Source organism: Mesoplodon bidens (assembly GCF_964165515.1).
Source record: "Mesoplodon bidens genome assembly, chromosome: 11".
Classification (NCBI taxonomy): Eukaryota; Metazoa; Chordata; class Mammalia; order Artiodactyla; family Ziphiidae; genus Mesoplodon; species Mesoplodon bidens.
In genome coordinates this window covers 69,342,081-69,368,219 of record NC_138167.1, presented here as the reverse complement: position 1 = coordinate 69,368,219, position 26,139 = coordinate 69,342,081, and the positions used below count along the sequence as shown (strand labels likewise).

At 43.0% G+C, this 26,139-nt stretch overlaps 1 protein-coding gene and 1 pseudogene across 23 annotated transcripts in view; one reads left to right on the top strand and one right to left on the bottom strand.

Annotated features, from left to right (window-relative positions):
* Positions 1-26,139, bottom strand: part of RBFOX2 (RNA binding fox-1 homolog 2) — a 263,097-nt gene that overhangs the window by 127,987 nt on the left and 108,971 nt on the right. The window lies entirely within an intron of this gene.
* Positions 2,017-2,550, top strand: LOC308624924 (ATP synthase membrane subunit K, mitochondrial-like; annotated as a pseudogene). The gene has a single exon. The product of its transcript is annotated as an ATP synthase membrane subunit K, mitochondrial-like (transcript).

Below are 26,139 nucleotides of genomic sequence, written 5' to 3'. Positions count from 1 at the left end.
CATGCAGTATTTTGCAATGAGAATTGGGATCATCCTGTTTCACTAAAAGGACATGTAACAGTATTCTTTTTCTTAGAACATGACAAAATTTACTTCATACAGTTCATACATGGCCAAGTGCTGAAGGTAGATACATATATAAAGGTAACTGGAAGGAAACAGATGGTACAGAAATGAAAAGATCATCTTTTGAACATAATTATGTATTGTCAAAGGATTTCTAAAAAAAATCTTTAAATATTATGTTTAGACAATGTAAGTGAAGGAAGAAGAACCAGAAGCAATAATTAGCTAGACCCTATTAGAGACATATTTGGAATCTGAAATCAGAATTTACAAGATGGGTGTGTTCCAGGTTAATGAATGACATAAGCAATTAAATTACATTCAAAGGAGGCTGCTTTTTGAGGTATACGCTTCCCAAACTAGGAAAATAGGGAATAAACAATTGGGACAGTACATGTCAGTGAGACATCATATACTTGGAAGATTCACATCTACACAGGTAGAGATCTACAAAAGGAGCAGGAGCAGAACAAAGGGTCAAAAACAGTACAAACACTGACACAGAACCTAAAACTCACAGCATAAACATAACTTGTGACAATTTTAGAACAAGTTTGGGATTGGCTTGAGTACCACTCAGCAAAAAACTTGCTTTAGTTTCCACTATTAGGAAGAATAGGATTGAATTTGAATGTATTTTCACAGATGGAAAAGGAAGAGAAATCAAGAGCACATAATTTAGATTTCAAAAAGAGTAAACGATTCTTTCTGGCCTTAGAAAAACCGTTAATGTTCTTTTCAGCTCAATGCAGTCTCAACTAATAACAGATTCAAAAACCCCTCTTAAAAAAATACCCCGGGGCTTCCCTGGTGGCGCAGTGGCTGAGACGCGGGTTCGTGCCCCGGTCCGGGAAGATCCCACATGCCGCGGAGCGGCTGGGCCCGTGAGCCATGGCCGCTGAGCCTGCGCCTCCAGAGCCTGTGCTCCACAACGGGAGAGGCCACAACAGTGAGAGGCCTGCGTACTGCAAAAAAAAAAAAAAAAAAAAAAAAATACCCCAAAAGTTCTTGTACTATTAACAAGGCTAAAGGTTTAGACACAATGATAAGAGAGTTAAAATCTGTACTTGCAAAAGAATGGCTGGAAGATAGCCTATGTCTATTTTCTTCAATATGATTGATATTAGTACAACAAATGCTTTCATTTTACAGGAAGAGGTTCAATTACAAGATTGCCAATTAATAAGACAATTCCTCATACGGCCAGGAAATGAACTTGCAGGAATAAATACAGAACTAGGAAGAGAACGTTTACCCTCTCAACCACAAGCGTGAGTCTCGGAGAATAGGAAGAAAGAAAGAGGATACAAAAAGGATAGGAAAACATGAAGTACTGCAAAAAAGATTTTTTTAAAAAACATGAATAGTATTCAAATATGACTTGTAGTCACTATAGGAGAGATATGTAGTTAGTTGTGTGAATGCATTTCTTCTTACTTCTAATAAAGTTGTTTTTCACTATAATTTCTTTCTTTTTTCTTTTACAGATTTGGTGCAGACTTTTTAAATTATTTTATTTATTTATTTAAAAATTTTATTTATTTTTTTGGATGCGTTGGGTCTTTGTTGCTGTGTGAGGGCTTTTTCTAGTTGCAGCAAGTGGGGGCTACTCTTCATTGCGGTGCACGGGCTTCTCGCTGCGGTGGCTTCTCTTGTTGCTGCACGTCGGCCCTAGAGCATGCGAGCTTCAGTAGTTGTGGCATGTAGGCTCAGTCGTTGTGGTGCACGGGCTCTAGGGTGCACGGGCTTCAGTAGCTGTGGCGCACGGGCTCAGTACTTGTGGCTCGTGGGCCCTAGAGCGCAGGCTCAGTAGTTGTGGCACACAGGCTTAGTTGCTCCGTGCCATGTGGGCTCTTCCCGGACCAGGGATCGAACCCACGTCCCCTGCATTGGCAGGCGGATTCTTAACCACTGCGTCACCAGGGAACTCCTTCACTACCATTTCTTATTTCTTAAATCAGTCATGAGAGTTAAACAATCCTCCACTGAACAATACAGACTGAAATCATGTCAGGTCCAGAAACTGATGCCCAATTACATTTCACTGGTATCAAAAAATATTTCAACGCTTAACACTTTCACAGGGAGAATAAATTGTGTACTGGCATGTGGCATGTATGGAGGTATTGCTTTGATAGTCTTATATTTCAAGTTAAGGTCTAAAAAAACTCCAGCTGTGAAAGCAACATAAACGGATTCTAAACTGTATCTCATCTATTAAGTTCCCAGGCCTGAAGAAGCTAACGTCAACTCATCCAGTTATACTCGATTTGTACAATAAATTATGAACCTGGAGAAAGAGTTAACCAAGATAAAAAGATCAAAGAGCCCACTGGGCCCAGCTGACAAATAGTTTTGGCTATTTGTCCTGGTTAACTGAGAATTAAATCCACGAGACTAGATGAAATCACTAAGTAAAAGAATCAAGTGAAGAGATCCAAAGACTTGACCCAGAGTACGACAACTTTAAAACTGAGAAGAAATCACCAATAAGATAAGAAGAAAACCAGGAGAGTGTGATGTCCTGGAAGTCAAGTACCCAAGAAAGTGCATCACAGAGGAAGGAATGATCAGCCACATTATGTTCTACAGGCAGGTCAGGTAACATGAGGACTGAGACCCAACCACTAGACTTAGCAGCATGGAGGCTACTGGTAATATTGACAAGAGCCATTTCAGGGGCAATAAAAACCTAACTGAGCGAGTTTAAGAGGGAATGAGAGGAGAAAACTGGTATGAGCAAACAGAGACAACTCTACTGAGTTTTGCTCTAAGGGAAAAGAAAAGTAGCTGACAGAAAAGTGAGGTTAAGAGTATTATTTTCAAGGGGATGAAAGAACAGCTTAATGGCATGTTAGCGGAACTAATCTAGCAAACACAGAAAACCTGATGATCCCAGAGAGAGGAGAGAGAATTGCTGGGTCCAGGTCCTAAACAGGCTAGCAGAGATGGAACCTAGTACACAACTGAGGTGTTGGCGTTATAAGGAAGGCAACTCCCTAGTGTACAGTAATGGGAGAGAGGGAAAGTTCACTGACACTGATGGTACAAGGTGGGTGAAGTGTGGTGGTGGGAAATCTCCTCCTGATTGCTTCAGCTTTCTCACAAATACTCTAGTAACTAGAAGATCTGCAAACAAAAGCCAAAGAAGGGATGATTTAGCAATGGATATGCATTCTGCAAAGACTGGCCTAAAATGGCATAGTATCAGGGCACCCTTCTCTCCTGCCCTCTTTTGGTTTCTGTTACTCTGAAATCTTTTGTAATCTCCAAATGGCGTAACTTCTCCAAAGGGGGGTTGGGAGGACAGGGGACACACAAAGGAGTCACTGGTCCATAGTGATTCTGAAATCTCACTGGGCAAATAAATGTTGGGAGTTCCTTGATTAGGTCTCAAGGCTGTGGTAGGAATTCTCTGTGGCTCTTGCCTTTGAATCATCCTTCTTTTTTCACAAAAGGTAGCACATGTCAGCAGCTGAGTAATTTTCTCAGCCTGCTTCCTGCCAGAACAATTTTGGGGGTTCAACAGCTCCTTTTCATTTTGAACTGTCTCTTCTCCTTTTCAGCTGTAGCTGCAGTGGGCCTCCTGTAAATCTCACTGAGATTCACTGCATTAGACAAAAGCTATACCCACAAATATCTTCAAGATAAGCCCTTCTCCACCTTCTCTCATGCTAAAACAGTTTTAAGTCCTATTCCTTGATTGAAAGGTCTTCTGTGTGACTCTTAAGGTTTTTCTTAGGTTTTAACAAAAGGTTTTAAGCCACACCCTCAGCTTCATCTTTAGACCTCGATTCTCCAGGCAGTGCCCTTGAACTGACATTTTTGGTTAACAGTCCTTTCTTCAATTTATTTCTCTCTTCTCATACTTCACTTCAAGCAGTAAGAAGAAAGCAGGGGGCACCTTCAATGTTTTGCTTGGAAATTTACTTAGGGACATCTGCCAGTTCATTAGGCACCTTTTCTGCTTTTCACGCAACTACAAACAACAGTGATGCTAAAATTTCTGCCACTATGTAACAAGGATTCCCCTTTCCTCCAGTTTCCTTTCCTCTGAGCCTTCATGGTGATCTCCTCAAAGTCCCAAATGTTAGAAACAACATGTCCAAGGTACTCTGATTTTTCACTAACACTCTCCTCAGAGGCCATTACCCAGTTCCAAAGTCACTCCTGCATTTTAGATTTCTGCTGTAGAACCACCCCACTTTGGGTATCAAAATCTATAGTTGTCTATTTCTATATAACAAATCATCCTCAGGGGACTTCCCTGGTGGCACAGTGGTTAAGAATCCGCCTGCCAACGCAGGGGACATGGGTTTGATCCCCAGTCCAGGAAGATCGCACATGCCACGGAGCAACTAGTCAGTGCGCCACAACTACTGAGCCTGCGCTTTAGAGCCCACGAGCCACAACTACTGAGCCCGCATGCCACAACTACTGAAGCCTGCGCACCTAAAGCCTGTGCTCCGCAACAAGAGAAGACACCACAGTGAGAAGCCCGTGCACAGCAATGAAGAGTAGCCCCCGCTTACCGCAACTAGAGAAAGCCTGCGCGCAGCAATGAAGACCCAACGCAGCCAAAAATAAAAATAAATAAATAAATTTATAAATAAATTTATTTTAAAAAAATCATCCTCAAACAACAGCTTAAAACATTACTTATTATCTCACAGTTTACGTGGATCAGGAAGCCAGGCGAGGCTGAGCTGGGTGCCTCTGGTTGAGGGTCTCTCACAAGGCTGCCATCAAGGTGTTGGCTAGGGCTGTAGTAATTTCAAGGCTGGACTGGCAAGGATCTACTGCCAAGCTCACTCACCTTGCTGTGGGCCCTAAACATCATCTCCCTGTCATGTGGGACTCGCCATAGCGCTACTCACAACATGGCAGCTTGCTTCTCACCATGCAAGTGCTTGGGAGAGAGCTGGAGAGGAAAAGCACCCAGGATGACAGCCACAGTCTCCTCATCACCAAATCTTGGCAGTGACATCCCATCACATTTGCCACATTCTCTTAGTTCGAAGTAAGTCACTAGGTCCAGACTATACTCAAAGGCAAGAGACTGCACAAAAGCGTGAATACCAAGAGGTAGGAATCACTGGAGACCACCTTAGAGGCTGCCTATCACAGACTAGATGGAAAGCATTACAGCAGGCCGGTTAAGAGTACTGACTCTTGGGCTTCCCTGGTGGCGCAGTGGTTAAGAATCCGCCTGCCAATGCAGGGGACACGGGTTCAAGCCCTGGTCCGGGAAGATCCCACATGTCGCGGAGCAACTAAGCCCATGTGCCACAACTCCTGAGCCTGTGCTCTAGAGCCCGTGTGCCGCAACTGCTGAGCCCACATGCCACAACTCCTGAAGCTCGCGCACCTAGAACCTGTGCTCCGCAGCAAGAGAAGACACCACAATGAGAAGCCCTCGCACCTCAACGAAGAGTAGCCCCCACTCGCCACTAGAGGAAGCCCGCGTGCAGCAACGAAGACTCAACGCAGCCAAAAATAAATAAATAAATAAATTTATTTAAAAAAAAAAAAAAAAGAGTACTGATTCTGAAGCAAAACTACTGGGTTTGACTCTTGCTTCTGTATCACAATATGAAAAACGAATCATAAAATAAGACAATAGTTGTGAAAGGACCTGACCTCATACACTGGAGGCACTTGGGAATTCCTGTGTCCTTTTCTCTTCCAATCCTAATTGTCTTTAACCATCTTGAGAATTTCCCTGGCATTAGATGTAACCTGTAAGCATCCACTACCAGAGCAGCATGGTATTGAACAACATGAAAAAATATTATTTTGACTTTCAATGAGTCCAAGAAATGTATTTCTAATAAACTTAATAAAATCACACAGAAGGATAAAAAGAAAGATCCGGGATCAATGAAACAGAGCAGAGGGGAATATACACACAACAGCAACTGTCTCCCCCACCCCACCCCAATCCTGGCATCTGCTTTTAAATTGTAACGCCAATCTTGGCAAAAAAAATACCATTTCACTTTTTATCTAATTAGCAACTAAAAGTACAATAAAGAGAATAAATAAATCATTAAGAATGATTTAGATGCTTTTATTTAGATGTCAGTTTATCTGAGGAATATGGCATTCAACAATAACACTGGGGAGTAATATCATCCCCATTTTACAGATGAGACACAAGAGCATAAAGATGATGGGACTTGTTTTAATAACACAGCAGGTTAACAACTGAGCAAGAATAGAACTGCAACCAGAATATGATGTAATACACAATGAAGCTATAATCAGTTCTTTTTGATTTTCATGGATATGGTGATCTGGCTAAAACGGCCAGTGATTAAGCATTCATCTCACACTCAGAAAAAATAACTGACAGTTATTTTAAAGAATGAAAGGCAGGCTTTGATTATTTAACCTCTAAATTAATGGTCTAAATTTAAATTAATGGTCTAAATTCAAATAAGCAAATAAAACACCATGTGAGTTAATACACAAATAAGGTAGCACAGAACTTACAGATACGAATTAGGTGGAATCAAAACCCAGTACTTTAGGCTACACAGATAGTTCATTATACTAAGAATATCTAATTAACCTTTTAACTAATATTTGTGGAGTGTGTTCTATGCTGGCCTTATAATGACAGGTACTACATGTTACCTCATTTAATAATAGCGAAGGATGCTGAAAAAGCGTTTGGGAAGAGGAGCAGCAAGCTCACCTTCAGAGGAGGAACAAGAACGCTGTGCTTTAACCTGCTCACAAGTTTTTAAAGCAGCACATATTTACAGAACCAAGATGGGAAAAAAGGAGCTAGCGAAGGAAGACTACAACTCCTAAAATGTACTTTATTCATTGCAAAAAGAAATGAGGGCTTCCCTGGTGGCGCAGTGGTTGAGAGTCCGCCTGCCGATGCAGGGGACGCGGGTTTGTGCCCCGGTCTGGGAAGATCCCACGTGCCGCGGAGCGGCTGGGCCCGTGAGCCCTGGCCGCTGAGCCTGCACGTCCGGAGCCGGTGCCCCGCAGTGGGAGAGGCCACAGCAGTGAGAGGCCTGCGTACCGCAAAAAAAAAAAAAAAAAGAAATGAAAGAAAATGTGTTTTGAGAGTTAAAGGCTTCACTTCCCCATCCCCCCCATCCCCAAGCCAGTATGTGTGCTTTACCACATTGATTTTCTACCCCTTCAAGTATACAATTAAAAACTTAAAAAATGAATGTTTGCTTAAATGTTCCAACCTTATTCCCTAATTTATAAATTTTACAACAAAATTCCATATTCTGGTTTGAAAAATGACAAAAGATACTTGTTTAAGAGTAAATGCCACATTACAACGAACAATATTAAAACATACATATTAAGACAGGCAACTTTTTTATACAACTGGAAGAGCTTACCTCTCAGCATTCATGTATCTGGCCGTCATCTCTACCTAAAAATGTTATTCTCACTTCCAAACCCCGATCCCAAGGCCTTCTGCCTCATACCTGTACAACCCTATAGTTGTTACCCAACAACTACCCACTAGTAATCGACCTCCCTGCTTCTAGTCCCTCCCCAAACTATTCTATCCACAGAACCTAAAACCAAAGCACTATTTTGAGAAGGCTAAATATTGCTGTACTGAAAAATTTAAGACTTTCTTATTTTCTGTAGAATAGTGATCCAGTATTCAAGATCCTCCAGGTTATCCATCAAACCATTTCTTTCTGCCATTCCTGTCTCTTCCAGTAATACTGGTCCCTTCACTATCCTCCAAACTTTCTTTCCTCCCTTCTTTTCGCTACACAAATGTCCAATCAGTGCCTACTCTATGCCAGGCACCTTTCTAGGCGCATAGAATACGCCAGTGCCTTCATGGAGTATACATTCTGGTTGAAGGAGAAAGGCAATAAGCAAACATACACAGCAAGTCAGATGGTGGTAGATGCTAAGGAGAAAAATAAAGATGGGGAAAAGGAATGGGAAATGTTGAATAAAGGGGTAGGGAATTACTGTTTATACAGGGTGCTCCTGATAATGTGACAATTGAGTAGAGATTTCACATAAACAAGGAAGTCAAGCAGATATCTGCAGAAAGAACAAGGAGGTGGGCAAAAGCTAAGGCCCTGAGGCAAGGGTGTGTTTGAAAGGTTCAAAGAATGGGCAGGAGTATAGAAGAAGAGGAGGTCAAAGACAGCCAGGGGAACAAGTCATTTAGGGCCTTACAGGCCAGTGCAGGACTTTTATGCTGAGTGAGATATGAAGCCACTGGAGAGTTTTGGCCAGAGGAGCAATGTAATGTGACATCTCAAAGGATCACTCTGGCTGCTGTGTTGAGAACAGACTTCAAAGAAGGGGCTGGGGAAGAAGAGAAGCAGGGAGGCTAGTTAGAAAATTATTATAATAATACAGGCAAGAGATAGCGGTGGCGTGGCCAGGATGAAAGCAATGGGACTCAGGAGTAGTTGTTAAGGCTTCATGGTCATTCTTGACACTGTATCTCTGCTTCTGCCAGTTCTCCATCTGCCTTGTATCTATTTAGTTCTCCCAGAATCTAGCTTAAATTACATCTCCTTCAAGACACCTTTCCCAACCAATCTCATCCTCAGTGATTACCCATTTTCCCAGCTCCTGTTGACAACTGCCCATACCACCTACCGACCGGCATGTCGTCTTTGCTACAATGTACGGTTATTTATCTATTTAACTTCTATGTCCCTATTTTGCCCCATTATCCTTGAGAAAGAAAATACTTTATAACTCTTGGTATCCTCACTTTGCTGCATAAAACAGATATTCACTAATAATCAAATGGCATCACCTAGAAATTACTATCCCTCAAAAGAAAGGATCATATACTCACTTTCTCCTTTAACTGCCAAAATCAAAGAGAGGCCTGCTATCACACAGGACACACATCATCTGGGGCTACAGTCTGCAAGAGCTGCTTACTTAGCCACAACTAGTTTCTCTGGACCTATGGTTTTCAAAGGGTAGTCTCTGGCCCAGTAGCATCAGCATCCCCTGGGAGTGTATTAGAAATGTAAACTCCCAGGTGCGCTCAGATCTAAGGAATCTAAAACTCTGGAGGTGGGCCCCAGCAATCTGTGCATTCTGATGCACCATAAAGTTTGAGAATTATTGCTCTGGCTTACAGGTTTAAGTAATTACCCTGTTTTTACAAGAGATTTCTGGAACGATTCCATCCTGGCTTACATCCTCATTCACCTCAACCATCATCAGAAGTCCAAGGCTTCTCTGGATGGCTCACCCCGTACAGCTCTGCACAGCCGCTCTTCTGGTCCCGCCTCTGGCTCTCCCTCGCCCTCCTAAGCCCTCATGGGCATGAGTTACCCTCAGTAACCTCTTCTATATACTCACTCTCTTCTCTGCGATGTTCCCTTCACCTTTTTTGCTCTAAAGGAAACCTGACCGCTCCTGAGAACACTGCTGCTTCTTCAGTAGGAGCTTTCCTCCTTCCATTACACACCAGGCAGTGGCAAGCATCCTCCCTACTCCGCACTACCATCTCGTGTTGAACCTCACAGGTATCCTCCTCGCTTTCCAAGACTACTTCTACCCTCCGTCCAAACTGCAGATCCTTTGAAACAGGTGTCGTCTGCCTACCTCCTCAAGTCTTAGCACAGGGCTCCCTGTCTTCATGTCCTTTATTAGTTTTGTCATTCTTGACGATCTCAACATCCACGCAGATGATTCATTAACTACTCTGGCCTCCTAGTTGCTGGTACTGTTCTAATGTGTTCAAGCGCCAACTATATTTTTTCACAACTTCACAGAAGCCACTGACCTAGCACTGTATCCCAGCACCGTCATCACCAATAACCACACCTTCTCCAAAATCTCAAGCGTCTCAAGCATTCTCCTCTCACACCATCAGGTTTGCCTGCTCTAGGAGTTTCCCCACGCTAGCATTGCTCCAGCCTCCTTCAGATCTCTAATCTACAGGTCGATCCTACTGCTTTTTGACCACCCTACTCCTCTCCTCCTCATGTTCTTAATTCCCTCCTAAGCCAGTTTAGATTCTAGGGTCCAACACTATACGTATTCCTTTCCAAAAAGTCTTAGTTCCTTTGCCCCCTTTTCCCTTAGTCTAACTTACCTAGTAAAATCTCAATTCCTGGTTAAATCCAACTCTTGCATCTAAACAACAGAAGATTGCTGGATAAAAATCACACAACTGACTTACCACCACTCACTCAAGTTCATGACCACAGATTTTAAGCATCATACACCTCTCCAGTAAGTTCACTTCCCATTTTTTTGAGATGACTACTATTTCACACCTTGTCCTCTCTCCTCAAATCTGCGACAATTCTTCTCCACTCCCTGCACTAACACTTTCAGCTACGTTCATCTTACATGTTATAAAGAAAGCAGACACGCCCAGAGAACTCCCTCTTCTGCCTGAAACCAACGCCACCAGCCTATCTGGCTCTAAACCCGCACACTCCACCCTCCTTCCTATTAAAAAGAAAAAAACTGCTTTTGGGCACTCCCTCTCTGTATGCTGGATATAGCAGACTTTGCTCCTGCAATTAGGCTCTTTCTTTTCAGCACCCTCAATTCTTCCCTACTGGATCTTTCCTAGTGACAAAAGACATGTCTTGATATCACCTATCTTTTAAAAATTGTCTCTTGAATACACATGCCCATCTAGTAACTGCCCCAATTCTGCTCCACCCCACAACTACACAATATTTCACTGTCTCAACATCTTCACCTACCAATTAACAACTCAACCCATTCCAATTGGCTTTTTTATCCCCATCATTCCAACTCAAACAGCTCTCACTGAGTTCACCAATGACTAACATCCTACCAAGGCCAATGACCAATTATTTGGTCTTAAGTAATCGAAACCCAACAACTTCTTCCCCAGAGTCTGTGATATCACATACTTGCCTTGTTTCCCTCCCACCTTACCCAATTCCGGTATCCTTTAGACCTCCAGTGAGAAGCCTCAGGGCTTCTACCTCAGCTTTATTCTCCAGTTACATTTTCTCCCAAGGCTTTAAATATGCACTGATGAATCTCGACCTTATACCTTCAACTCACATCTCTATTCTGTGCTCCAGGCTCATATCAAATTGCCACTGAACTTCTCCACTTGGATATCTACTAGACGTTTCAGACTAAACAAGTCCAAACCATAAATATTGTTTTTTCCTGTGTACTCTCTGTTCTGTTGCAAGGAAATGCCCCCTCCATCCTAATTCCTCAAACCAAAAGCTGAATAAGCCAGATTTCTCTTTCATCTCACCACACACACACAAGCCATCTTTAATCTTATCAAATTGCCCTCCAGAATCTAAGCCATCACCTCTTGCTTCTTGACCTCCCTTATCACTTTTCGTAAAGCAAGTCAACTCTCCTGCTGAAAATCTCCCAATACCTTCCCATTTTTAACCAGAACAAAATTCAAATCTCTACCACGGGACATGATCTGACCCTCACCTACCTCTCCAGTCTTATCTTCCTACATTCTTTTTGTTCTCTACACTCCAACCACACCATCCCCTTTCTGTCCTTTGAATGCCCCAAACTCATTCCTATCTGAGGACTCTGTATTTGCTACTCCTTCTGCTTATAATACTTTCCTCCCGTAGTTTGACAAGACGGTGTTTCTTATCATTTAGGCCTCTTCCACCCTAGCTAAAGCATTCAGTCATATTACCTTTTCTCTACAGCACTTATTAGTTTCTGAATTTATCTTGTTTGCTTACATGTTTACAACTTTTTTAAAATTAATTTATTTATTTTTGCTGTGTTGGGTCTTCGTTTCTGTGCGAGGGCTTTCTCTAGTTGTGGCAAGCGGGGGCCACTCTTCATCGCAGTGCGCGGGCCTCTCACTATCGCGGCCTCTCTTGTTGCGGAGCACAGGCTCCAGATGCGCAGGCTCAGTAGTTGTGGCTCACGGGCCTAATTGCTCCGCGGCATGTGGGATCTTCCCAGACCAGGGCTCGAACCCGTGTCCCCTGCATTAGCAGGCAGATTCTCAACCACTGCGCCACCAGGGAAGCCCCTACAACTTTCTTTTTCCAGTTACAGAATACAAGCTCTATGGAAAAGAACTTTGTCTTGTTCATGCTCTTTCCCCACCTCTTAGAAAGTGATTAGCAAACAGTCGTCATCAATAAATGTGTTAACTGCTTGAGTCTCATTAATATAATCATTTATTTAGCCCCTTACAGTTTCCTGAGCTTTAAAACTATGCATGAGGGACTTCGCTGGTGGTGCAGTGGTTAAGAATCTGCCTGCCAATGCAGGGGTCACAGGTTTGAGTCCTGGTCTGGGGAGATCCCACATGCCGTGGAGCAACTAAGCCCGTGTGCCACAACTACTGAGCCTGCACTCTAGAGCCCGTGAGCCACAACTACTGAGCCCGTGTGCCACAACTACTGAAGTCCGCGCGCCTAGAGCCCGTGCTCAGCAACAAGAGAAGCCACCGCAATGAGACGCCCGCGCACCACAACGAGGAGGAGCCCCCCCTCGCCGCAACTAGAGAAAGCCGGCATGCAGCAACGAAGACCCAATGCAGCCAAAAATAAATAAATAAATATTTTAAAAATAAATAAATTTATAAAAATATGCATCAAACCAATTTCACTCAAAGTATAAATATAAATTCTGCAATAATAATAGAAGCCTCTTGTTATCTTTCTATATACAAATCTGATCACACCTGATCCTGCTTAAAATCAACAGCTCCTTGTTGGAATAAACAAACATCTTTATTCAGATAATCTAGGCTCTAAAATTTTAAATTTTCATCCATCACTATTCCACTCACCCCACACATACAAGCCACATGGAATTATATATGGTTCACAACATATACACTATCTCACCAACCTATCCCTTTTTGGGAAAGCAATGACCCTTTCCATGCCTCACCCACTCAGCCTGTCTACCTCCTCCTCTGTAAAGACTCCTCTGAACTCCTAGACGCTGTAAGCTCTTCTGTCCTCCATCTGCTTTGCCTCCTGTTAAACAGGAGAGTTCTCCCTACTCCTAAAGCTAATCCCACCTTCTCAAAGCACAAGAGCAATCCTTTCTCTTCTCTCAAACACTCCACTTCTCCTTCTCAAATGAATTTGTTCGGCTAGCTTTTAAACATGACCAAGTCTCTTTTATTTAAAATAAAACAAATAAACCTTTCTCTGCCGCACATACTCTTCTAGCTACCCTCTACATCCCTTCAGAGTCAGTCAAACTTTTCCAACAACTGTCTACGCTCACTATTTCTATCTCCATTTCCTTCTCCCATCCCCCCTCCGCCCCAAACTCCTGAACTGACTCCATTCCCAGGATTCTGCCTTCATTAGTCCATCAAAACAACCCTTGCAAAGGTCATCAATGATCTCCACATTGCTAAACCCGTGGACATATTTCAGTTCTCTCTTCCTGCCACTCTTTTATCTTCGTTTCCTACTGTCCTGGTTTTCCTTCTGAAGAACAAGCTCTCTGGAATCTTGTTCCCTGCCTTCTTTGCGGGGTCATCTCCTCTACCAGGCAGGCATCAACTTCTCTCCTTGCTCTACATTTTCTCCCTAGGCCAGTCTCATCTTAAGCCACTGACTTTCAACATCATCAAACGTGCCCACAGCTTCAATTACTATTGCATGCAGGTTTCCCACAAATTTATAGTTTAATCCTCTATCTTTCCTTGTATTTCCAGACCTAGGTAGTCAACTATCTAAGCGGTATTTCCCCTTGAACATCTCAAAGTTACCTAAGAGTACTAAATCCAAAATCAAACTCATGATACCCTTCCTCTTCCCGCCTACAAAAACACTTGGACCTCTTCCAAACCATAACACCATGCTGCCAGCTGTACCTTCAGCGTCTCTCTCAGGCAGTTCTGCTTCCTCCAGCACGTGCTATCACTACCATTCTCTGTCCCTTGGACTATTACTCAGCCACCACCTAACTTCTCTCTGTACCCTTACTCCTCTCTAATCTATGTAGATATCTTTTTTAAAAAACAAATCTAATTATAAACTCCACTTCAGCCTACTCCCAATCCTACTTAAAGTCTTTTAATGGCTTTTCACTGCCAAGTATCTATTCACAGTATCTGGCCTCCAATGTTAGCTGAACTGAACTATGTCTACATTTTGTGATAACTCAATTTACTATTAAGTCTAGTTCTCTAAATGTGTAAACCAATTAGGATAACAAAATAGGGATTAAAAAGAGAGCATTTAAAAATTAGCCTGACTACAACCTGAATAACAATAACAACCTTAATAGCCGCTATTATTATCATTATGGTACATCTGCTTAGCACAAAATAGCTTCCAAAAATAGATTATTTCGATACTCTGTTAGGTATCAGTAGTCCATTTTAAAGATTAGAAAACCAATGCTGGAAAGGTTATACACTGACAAATGGCACCACTGAGACCAAACACTGTCGTCTTTTGACTCACAGTCCATGATTTCCGTGTTTTGTGATAAAGCCATCACTTACTGACTACTTCGTTTCTAAAATGGCTGACACGCGTTTTTCTAAGATTTTTACCCCATTAATGCTCTCAAGAACCGTCACATCCTTTTCACAGCCTGGAAAATCAAGGTACATACAGTTAAGTAATGTGTCTCAGGTAATTAATGGATATGGAAACAGAATTCAGGTTACCTTATTTTCATTTCTCTACTCCAGCCTGTATCAGGCTGACTGGTAGCAGTGATAAACCAGACACTACTGAACAAATAAAAGAAGATGTTAAGTGTGATGTAGGAAGCTCTGAGGCCAGACAGACCAGGGTTCAAATCCTACCTCTGCCAATTCTAAATTGTGTGACTTTAGCAAGTTACTGAAGTTTCTACTTTCTCCTCTGTAAAATGAAGATAACAGCTAATTCTCACATGTGTTGAGGACTGAAGTATATGTCTAACATATATGTTATCACTCAATAAACAATTTAAAAGAAACAAAATAAAAAATATCAGCTTCTCCCAAAAGAAGATAGTGTAAAAAAATAAATATTATACTCCAATAAAGATGTTAAATAAATAAATAAATAAACAAATAAGAGCCATAGAGTTTAAAAAAAATATGGAATTGAGTTTCCAGCCCTGCCATTTACTAATTATCATGTACTCTTTCTTGGTCTCTTTCCTAACTTGTACAATACAGATAATGATTCCGGGCCCTTAGAACTGCTGTGAGGATGAAATAAGATGACATATAAAAGCACTTTCTTAACTGGATAGCATCATGCAAAAATCATTATGATCTGTGTACATACACTGACTACCACTGTGTTATAAATTCTTTAAGGGCATGAGGATCTTTAATCATCTTTGTATTTGTAACAGCTAGTAGCATAGACCTCTGCCCACTATAAGCATTCGTTAAATGTTGGCTGAACTGATTTACTGAGAAGACAGGACTGAAATATGACAAAACAACAGTTCAAAGTGAAATACAGAAGTTCATCCATATAGAATATGAGTAAGACAGAGCCTGAAACCAGTCTAGCTAAGATCAACTCAGACGGGGAGAACACATCTTGACTTCTGGGAATTTAAATACGTGGTCTATAATTTGGTTTCCTGGACATAAATTGTGTAATTATCAAACAAGTAAGTTCCCTCAGTACAGGAATCGTATGTCTCCCTCCGTCTTCCCTGCCTCTGCCCCCCACTCTCTCTCTCTGCCGCCCTCCCTGTTTTGGACAATGAAGAGGAGATGGGGAGAATAAATGGCATAGCAAATGCTTAGCAGTACTGCACCCCTCCAAAAAAAAAAGTTGAGAAAAAATAATGGAGACGTTCTCCACCAGGAGGCAACTTTAACGAGCGTTCTCTAGTCGCAAGTACTTAAAATACTGATTAACAGGAGACATTTCACGTAAAACTAGTTTGTATTTATCAAAGTTCTCCCTGCATGAATTCAAAGGCATCCTTCACATGCTAGAGAAAATGCTCCGGGGTAGTGAGTGGTCTGCTGAACGTTCAAACCAAAAACCTGGCTCACACTGGCTATTTACTGAGCATCTACTATGTGCCATACATAATGTTAAGCACGTTTCATAGATTATCTCAAATGTTTACAACAATCTTGGGTAACAGGCATTATTTTCCCTATGTGATGAATGAAGAAACAGGTTCAGAGAGGTTAATTGACTTGTTCATGGCCAAACAACTGGAAGTGAGAGGTGGGATTTAGACCCAGTAAAGTCTCTAAAACCCATATTCTTTGCACCGTATCATGCTGCCCCCAAGACTAGCAGTTTCACTATAAAGGAGGGTGACTCAACAGGGAAGTGGGGAGGAGATCTGACAAAAAAGGCATGTATACAGCACAAGACGCCATTCTATACAGTACAGGACGGCATTCTATCTCAGAGTTCTAGACGCACAGAAGCCAATTAATGAGCAGTGTCCAACTACACAACCCAAATACCTGGAGGAGCTGTAACTTCTACTTTTCAGCTCTGCAGGTTCTAAGAATGTCCACACTGCTCAGAGGTATTGACAACTAAATACAGTTCAGCGGTTTTTCTAGAATGCTTAGAACAGTACCTTTAAGTCACTGCTGGTACCAAACCAAGCAGGCAATGGAGGTGATGATATATGCTTCACAGTTCTCTCATGCTTTCCAGACACTAACCTTTCCTGCACAACTGGGTGTCTTCCTGGCACACAGCTACACAACATTCACTTCTCAGAACTTTAGAATTAGAAGAGATATCTTATAGATGTGGAAACTGCAGTCAGAAGACTCAAATGATTGTCCAGCGTCACCTGGCTGGGTATTGGCCTCGATAAAATTCTGACCTCCTATTCCTGGTCCAGTAAGTTTTCTCCACAGCAGCCCCTCAGCGCCCCCCACTTGATGCTCGACTCCTCTGACTTCCTTCTCTAAGGAAATGACCTCGATGTCACACAGATACGGCTCTTTCTGGACAGTTTCACTGAACCCAGCAAACGTTTGAGGCACTGGGCCACACGATGCAGATCGTGACGAGACAGAGCTGACACATTTCTTTTCCCTCTACACAGTGCCACCCCATCGTTCAGGTGTCATGGCACACGTAGAAAATGGTAGCATTTTTATGGCACAAAGTGGCAAACTAGAGTACACAGGGACCAAGTGACCTGGGGAACCCTGGGCCCCTCCTGGCTGCTCCCAGGGTTGAGGGGAACAGTTATCTTGGCGTACGTGTATCTCAACCCAGCATGTGGTCCTCTGGCTGGAAAGCTCTGTTCTGGGGCTAACAAGCCAAGGGGATTGAGACAAATTTACAAATAACTGTAATATAAGCACAAAGGAGATAACTGAGGAGACTGTCACTGTCTGCTCTCATCAAACATAAAGGAGTGGAAATGAGACTAATTCAACTTGCTTCCTTTTATAACTTCTCTTCCAAACAAATAAAAAGACAGAATAACCCATCCTCTGGTTAACAGGTAGTTAGTTCATCAGTCCCACCGATGAGGCTGCAAAGACCCTAGACACAGATGCCTCGTTCAGAGATGAAAACTACTTAAAGGACATAAGCGTGTCAGAAAAGTTCTTTGACTTCTTCCAAATACTACAAACATAAATCAACAGAGGGGAGAAAATCAGATTTCAAGGTCATATTCAGATATGAAAGGGGAAGCAGGAAAAGCAGCCCCTACACACACACAAGCTCCATTTCCATAAACCTAGTTAAAATTCTGCCATCTGATATTTATAAATCTAGTCTGCCTGAGCCAAGTAGGTTTCAGCGATTCCAGACATCTAGGCTGAAGGGCAAAGGGCAAAGTGAAACCTTCAGAAGTTGGCTAGTAGCCAAGCGCATCACATCTAGGAGGCTCCCTTAGCAACACACAACTGTCTTCTCAAGAGAAGACACTGTCATCTTTGCAAAGGACTATAGATGTTGTTTTCACAACTAACTGCATGGGTTTTTTCCTCCCTGTATTATTTTCCCTGTCATTCTCCTAAAAGTTACCACATTTCATAATTTAAAAGTCTCTCTAGTCCCAGTATGTTTCCCTCCATCCCCAATTACAACACCAGAGTTAACAATAAGTTAAAATAATGTACGGTATTAAGTTCCTGGCAAATATAAGATGCTTTATAACGTTTGGTTATTAATTACTATTCTAGCTGCCACAGACGGGGTTCCTAACCATGGGCAAGTCACTATTTGTGACTTAATTACTTCCCTCATAAAATTTTAATAACAACAGTGACCTACTTCACAAGACTATTGTGAAGGACAACAAAAATTATTAGATAAAAACTTTCAAAGGCTAATTCCTAATTAAGAATCATACCACCTACTGGCTCTTAATATCTAAAGAGACGCTTTGCTATCAAGGTCAGTGTCCCCCAAACAAAACACAGCCAGGCCCTGACCCACCAGGAAGACTGCAGCTCCTGGGATGACCGGCTCACTTTACCTGCCCCATGTGCCTTCTCCAAACCTCCCAAGCCCGGGGGATGGCACTGCACTGGGAGCTCGGCCCTTGCGCCTAAGTCTAACAAGGTAAACAACATTCTCAAAAAAAAAACAACAACAAAAACACAACCCAATGTCACAATCACGGCTAGGCTTTAAAACCCTCACACCTGTGAGGAGAAGGGGCTGTGGCAGCCCGTGCCCCATGGGGAAGGCCATTTGTGCGGGAGCAGAATCTCGCAGCTTTCCACTCCTTATATGTGCAAGTGCAAGCCCTCACCCGCAGCACTCTGTACTCACCCAGAGGTACATCATGTCAGACCGGGCTGCTCAAACTCAGCGGCCAGTTGATCCTGGACTGCAAAAAGGCCCCTCAGTGGACTGTAGGAAAGGAGGTGCCAGAATGGGGGGCCAAAGTTTGGGGTGGGGAGAACCCCCCCAAATCACTTGAGTTTAAAAATCTAAAACCGACCCGTCTCCTCCCCCCTCCTCCCTCCTCTCCAGCTGACTGTTCTGTTGTTCTCTCTCCTCCCTCTCACCCTCCCTCTCTCTCTCTGGGAGTTCCCAGCCCCGTGTGTGTCTGAACCCGAGTGTACAGCACACTCGCTCTGTATTTGCCTTCAGGGAATCTCTGTCATTCTACTTCTAGAAACACAATCATCACTCACAGAGATTATTGCAAAAGGCAGGGATGGGCGGGGTTAGTAATAAACCACCGGCACCAGCTTCTAGTAGCTAGACATCAACTAGTGTAAGACGGGTTCTTTAAATATGAATGAAGCAATCAAAAAAACTCTGCCCTCCAAGATCAAGGGGAGTGAGCCAAGACTCCCCTCTGCCCCAGTTCTTCTGGAGCCCCTTGCAGAAACCAAGCGTGAACAGAGAACCTGCTTGGCACCTACATTCCCTCCCTGCCAGGTCAGCCTTATGCCACTATTCTATAATAATTCACTAACATTCTACCAATCATAATTCTGAATCTTAGAAGATTTTAAAACATAGGAAAAATTATATATAAGCTTGAATAGGTTTTCATCTTTTGTATTACTACCACCCTAGGTCAAATCAATAGAGCCTTCCCTCTAAAGAGAGAAAAAAACAAGGGGTTTAGAATCAAGTGGATTTTGAGCCCTACCACACTGTAGATTCTTTACTAGGCATGGGTATGGGGCAGTGTACGAAGCCTGGGTTTGAAATCTGGGTCTATAATTACTATCACCGTGGCCTGGGGAAAGTTATTTAATCTGCCTAGGCCTCTGTTTCCTCAAGCAAAAACTGGGTATAACACTCCTTTCGGAGTTGCTGCAATTAGATCGAATGATATCACTATGTAAACTACCTGCCATGTCCCTGGTGACCATGATTTCTAATTTAGTTCAGTTCAAACATTTACTAAGTTCCTCCTATATGCCAGGCATATTTTTGTCCATTACGTTCAATGGTGAACAGCAAGAATTATCTAATCATCTGTCCTAGTGGTTTTTATTCAGAAAATACCTGACTTCTCCTCCAAATGCCGATGCCCATGTTCTTTCCTTACTTCTCTACCCATTTTTCCATGTTCAAATCCAAAACCCACCCCCGCTGTAAGTGCTCTCCCCTCCTCTGTAGGCCTGGCGTCTGTAACGTGGCATTCACCACTCCTGCCAGTTACTGTTACAGGCACTTACCTGTACCTACCAATCTTACCCCATTTATTCACATTTTTTCAGGGCAGGGTTCATCTCTTTTGAGCCATGGAGTCTTTTGCACAGTACCTAGCACACAGTAGGTGCACAATACATTCTCAGAGGATTGTGTGTTTTGAGGACTATTTTATTCCTTTAACTTGTTAAAGGAAAAACGAAATAAAAACAAAAACAAGAGGCCTTCCACCTTCCAGCTGCCTCAGGGTTCTGTTCCCTTCAGACATGTTGAAACAGCTCTCTCCTGCTCATAAAATATCCAAGTAAGGTCTGCGAGTCTCACATTCAAGGTAGGCCCGATGCAGGTACGAGGCACCTTCCCTCTCCCTACCTGACACTTCCAGCTGTAGAGAGAGCTCTGTCTCCTGCTATGGTGGGGTGTCTTTTTCTCTCAGAGTAGACGTGAAGTCACTTTTCCTTTTCTTCCACACTAAATATGTGCCTTCCGCAAGACAGCTTAGACCTCTTCCTTCCTCCCACCTCAAACTCCCACTTGTTTACACTAGGAGAGGTGGGGCAAGTATTCTTCTCAGCCTCACCCAAACCTTTTCTTTTTCTTTATGCAGAACTTCTTTGCTTCCTCTGAAGTCAGGATTACCTCAGTTCCAGTACAAAAGAGGAGTTAAGAACTTCCATGACTAAAACGGAGACAGCCTTTTTTCTAAAATGGGAAAACAAATCTCGGCTTTCTATAAACTGTTACTTAGCGTCTGTTATATAATCAATTTTTACATGTAACTTTCCCCTCTAGTCTCATAGCCCATACCCTAAATCTTAAATCACCAGGCTTTCCTATACTCCATTCTAAACAACTGTATTAAAATCACACTGTGAAGAGATTACAGTCCTTTCAAACTCTTTGAAGACACAAAATTGTATGGTGCTGTGGGCCAGGGTTTGATCCCTGGTCGGGGAACTAAGGTCCCACAAGCTGTGTGGCATGGCCAAGGAAGGAGGAGGGGAAGGAGACACAAAATTGTTAATACTCATTCATTCTTAACCAAGTACCAAAAAAAAAAAAAAAAAAAGCAATAAAATTTCATATATTGTCACTTTATGGTGTTATCTTTTTTTTTTTTTTTTTTTTTTTTTTGCGGTATGTGGGCCTCTCACTGTTGTGGCCTCTCCTGTTGTGGAGCACAGGCTCCGGACATGCAGGTTTAGCAGCCATGGCTCACGGGCCTAGCCACTCCGCGGCATGTGGGATCTTCGCGGACCGGGGCACGAACCCACGTCCCCTGCATCGGCAGGCGGACTCTCAACCACTGCGCCACCAGGGAAGCCCTATGGTGTTATCTTTTAATCAAATTTAGGATGGGATAATGATACCGCTGTTCTCCTGGAGCAAAGCAGGAGAAAAATACATACAGAAATGAGATCCCTGAAATGAAATTTAAAAAGTTTAAATATGGGCTTCCCTGGTGGCGCAGTGGTTGAGAGTCCACCTGCCGATGCAGGGGACACGGGTTCGTGCCCCGGTACGGGAAGATCCCACATGCCGCAGAGCGGCTGGGCCCGTGAGCCATGGCCGCTGAGCCTGCGCGTCCGGAGCCTGTGCTCCACAACGGGAGAGGTCACAGCAGTGAGAGGCCCGCGTACCGCAAAAAAAAAAAAAAAAAAAAAAAAAACTTCAAAATCCCACAGGCAAGCTAAGTGGATCTTTTTAATTCATGCTCTTGCATGTCCACATTTCCCTAACCTTAAAAAAAAGAAAGGAAGAAAAAGAAACAAGGAGGTAGGAGAAAACAAAATTCTTTCAAATCAAGTCAAATAAAGAAGGCTCTGCTTTGTCGCTATGCAGGATCCAGATGAAGAGACACAAAGGTATAACAAATGCACTCGAGGAAGACCCTCTGAATAGGATCACAGTCATACACACAGGATTAGGACGCACACATGCTTCCTTCTATCAGGAGAGCACTTTATCAGGCTGCTTAACGGTTCTTTGAAACTTATCAGCCTCTATATTAGTTCGGAGGAGGGAACATGTGAATTGGAGCATCAGAGAAGGAACTCTTCTCGGGAGGGCCACAGAAGAAGTCTCTCGCATGCTTGCTCCTGAGAAAGAAAAATCAGATTATCTGGGAAAGCAATATGGGTGCTGCCAGTAATTCTAACCTGATAATGCATCCTGAATTCCTGCTTCTGAAAGCACTGGATGTTGTAATGTGAAGAGTCTGGTGGGCAGAAAGGGTTTGAAGCCACATTTTAAATTCTCTGCCTCAAAGTCTAACAATTGAAGAGGCTGCATGTTTTATGCCAGTTTCTCTGTGGGTGTAAAAGGCTGGTGGGGAAAGTTTGTACATCTGGGGGACCAACACAGTTTTGCAAAAATATTCCTGAGAAATCAGGCACTGCAAATTTTTCAAAAGAAATGTGAAGCAACCCTCTCTACATAATTTCTACTCCTTTCACTTTCAGGACTGTTAGAGACAACACAGACTCACCACAGCAATGAACTACAGAAACGGACCATATGAAGTCCAACTGAATTTGACTCAAAAAGAAAAAAAAACATTGAAAGAATGGGGCTCTTTTAACCTCATTTCCTCTCAGCTTAAAATAGCAAGGATTCCCACAGGGCAGTTCTCTAATAGAATCTTGCTCCTCAAAATGTGACCCACGGACCAGCAGCAGCCGCAGCAGCGTCAACTGGGAGCTTCCTAGATAAGGAAGAATCTCAGGCCCCATCCAAGACTTACAGAGTTAAAATCCACTTTATGACAAAAGCCACAGACGGGTCACAGCACACTGACGTCTGAGAAGCTTGTCTAGATAGAGCACTGTCCTCACGTAGCAACACAGACTCATGCAAGACAGGGGTAGATGCTGTTGTAGCTTTCCAGTTAAGGGCATGAAACCACTCTGGAACACTAACCAGAGAGTGAGCATTCCCACGCTGCGTGCTGACTTCAATATAACACAACCACCAGCTACTATTTACTGAGAACATACTATGTGCCACAACTCTGCGTGCATTATCTCACTGCATCTTCACAATATCTCTGTAAGGGAGGCCCCACTTTAGCTTTTTCACACATAGAAGAAAATTGGGGATCAAAGTGGCTCAACACTTTGCTCATGGTCTGACGTCTAGTGAGTAAAGGGGCCACAAGTGAAACATAAATTTGTAATACTCCAAGATCGGTCCTACATCACACTTTTTCACTGATAAAATCAAATCAAGACTGCCAAGATCACTGGAAAATTCCCGCTGGATATAACCTTGCACTCTACCTCTGCCCGTTACCAAGACTTCAAATAACAAATGATGGAGATGAGGTTTGGAACTCAGTGTACACACACTGTACTTGAGTTTCCAAAGGCTGTGGCTCTGGTCAAGCGCTGCTGCTATGACAGAGGTCATTAAGAGAATGATCCTGGAAACCTGTTATGAACTGTGGTTACCTTCTACAACGTCTACAGTGAGCTCTAGACAAATACACAGAGAAAAGGATACATCCCAAAGCTCAACTCTTGGAAAAGCTACAGGCAAATCGATTTGTTAGAGCTCTGACCCCCAGTTTTAGGGAACCTAGGGTGATCATCCCTAAAAGAGGAAAACATATTATCTTAAGAGCTGTGTTCTTCCTCATTATGTTTCAATCATATTCTCAAATAACCTCCCATCCTTCTAACTAACTTGCTCCAGGATCCCCTCCGCTACAAGCTCTGACCTCATCAACCACTTGTTCATCATCTACCCACCCCAGTCCTGTCTTCCACTCCCTCCTATGCCCAACTCTGATTCCATGGCCCATGATTTTAATCCCTCCTTTGCAAATATCCTCAATCATTTGTTCTCTCCATCACTGGCATTTAGCAAAACTCCAATCCTGGTTAAGTACAATTATCTGCCCTCTCTGTGCCTGTTCCCAACCCACTAAATGTTGCTGGAGAAAAGCCACATGACCAAGCTGAGTGGCTTCACTATATACTCATGATCAGAAGCCTCAACTGGGCACTTGGCAATGCCAAGCAGTCCTAACAAAGCTGCCCCTGGAAGCTTTCTCACTCTCCAAAATGACTACTTCTTACCTTTCCCTGAAACCTACTTCATTCTCTCCCCACCACCCAATCATCAGCTGTTGCTCTCTCCAGGTATTTCACTTTAAAAGAGAAGCATTCAGATAGTCTCTTCTGTGCACCAAATCCACAATCCTACCTAGAAACGCATGCATTTCCTCCTCCTCACATTCTGTTGCAATGAAGGAAGCATCCCTTGCATCAAAGGCCCATTTCACTACTTGTGCTCACACCCCACCCCACCCCCGGTGCCTGTGTAAGGACCATGCTGCTCTGTTCATCACCCCCTCTCTCCTGCCTCATCACTCTCTCCCCTCTCCACTCATCACTGTCAGGCCAACAATAAACATATGTCCATCTTCAGAAAACCTCCCCTCTGCCCTCCCACACTGATGGGGAAAGTGCACGTTGGTAGCACCACTTTGGGAGTCTGTTTGGCCACATCTATCAAATTCTGAAATGTGCATGGCCTGTGACTCAGCAATTCTACCTCCAAGGAACCTATCTTAGAAAATCCCCACAAGTGTAGAAGGAAGTTCACGGTAGCAATCTGTAAGAGCAAAAACTTAAAAACATAAATGTCCAATAATAGGCAAGTAACTAAATGAATCAAGGTTTTAAAAAAATCATCCTGGACACCTCACCTCCCTCCAGCCACTCTCTCCCTTTCCTTGCTCACCACTTCACAGTTAATCTCCTCAAAAAAAGAATCTATACCCGTTTCCACTTCACCTCTCATTTCTTCTTCAGTCTACTCAAAATAAAGTTTCCAAGCCCTCCACTCCATTAAACCAACTGGTCAATGTCAACTACATCCATGCTATTCAATCCAATGGACATTTTGCTGTCCTGAACTTATCTGACCTCTTAGGAGGATTCAACAGAGTTGGCAACCTTCTTAAAACACTCTCTCCTTCTACCTTCTGAGATACCACAATCCTGGTTTTTTTCCTGTGCATCACTGATTACTTCTTCTCAGTGTCTTTTTTGGCTTTTCCGTTAACAGATTGCTAAAAAAGGAAGTGTTCCCTGGGGCTCAATCCTGAGTCACCCTTCTCTCTCTGAGTTGTCTCAACCAATTCCACTGCTTCAAATACCATCAACACACTAATAATTAACAAATTATATCCTTATCCTAGACCTCTTCTCATGCTGCAGTATGACTACTTAGCTGCCCCCCAAGCATGTCAAACATAACACTCCCCAAACTGGGCTCTTAATTCACCACTACCACCACCCTTGAAATTGGTATACCCTTGGTGTTCCCTACCTCAATAAGTGGTATTACCTGGCAGTACAAAAGCTAAAGACCCTCCCCTTACCCCTCACCCCCCACATCAAACCCATCACACGTCCCGTGTGTCTGACCTGTCTTGATCTCCACTCCACCATCTGAACCCAAGCTACCATCACCTCGTTCCTGAACATCGCAATAATTCCTCCCCTTTTCCACTGCTGCTCCCCTTCAGAACACTCATCATATAGTAGCCAGAGGAACTTCCTAATCAGATCAGATCACTCCTTTGATTCTACAGCTTCACATTACACTTAAATTCTTTTTCTATCTGAAGTCCTTATAATGGCCTTTAAGGTGCTATATGATCTATCTGCTAAGTGCCCACTTCTCCAACCTCATTTCATATCATTATATCGCCTTCGATCACTATGCTCTAAATACACTGATCCTGTGTCAGTGCCTCCTCTAGAGCAAGTCCACCCCTCTCCCCTTTCAGCCCCTTTATCCCCTGTTCTTGAAATCCCTCCTCATCCTTCCTTCATTCTCTGCAAGGCTGGCTCCTTATCTCTCAGATCTCAGCTTAAATAACACCTCCTCAACTAAAGCTCTCCAGACCACTCTCTAGTTGGAGGTCCTTCCCCACAAACCCTTATTCTCTATATTACTGTGCTCTGTTTATTTTCTTCCTAACAGTTATCAAAATCTATAATTAGTTAACGTATTCATTTGTTTTCTTATTTGT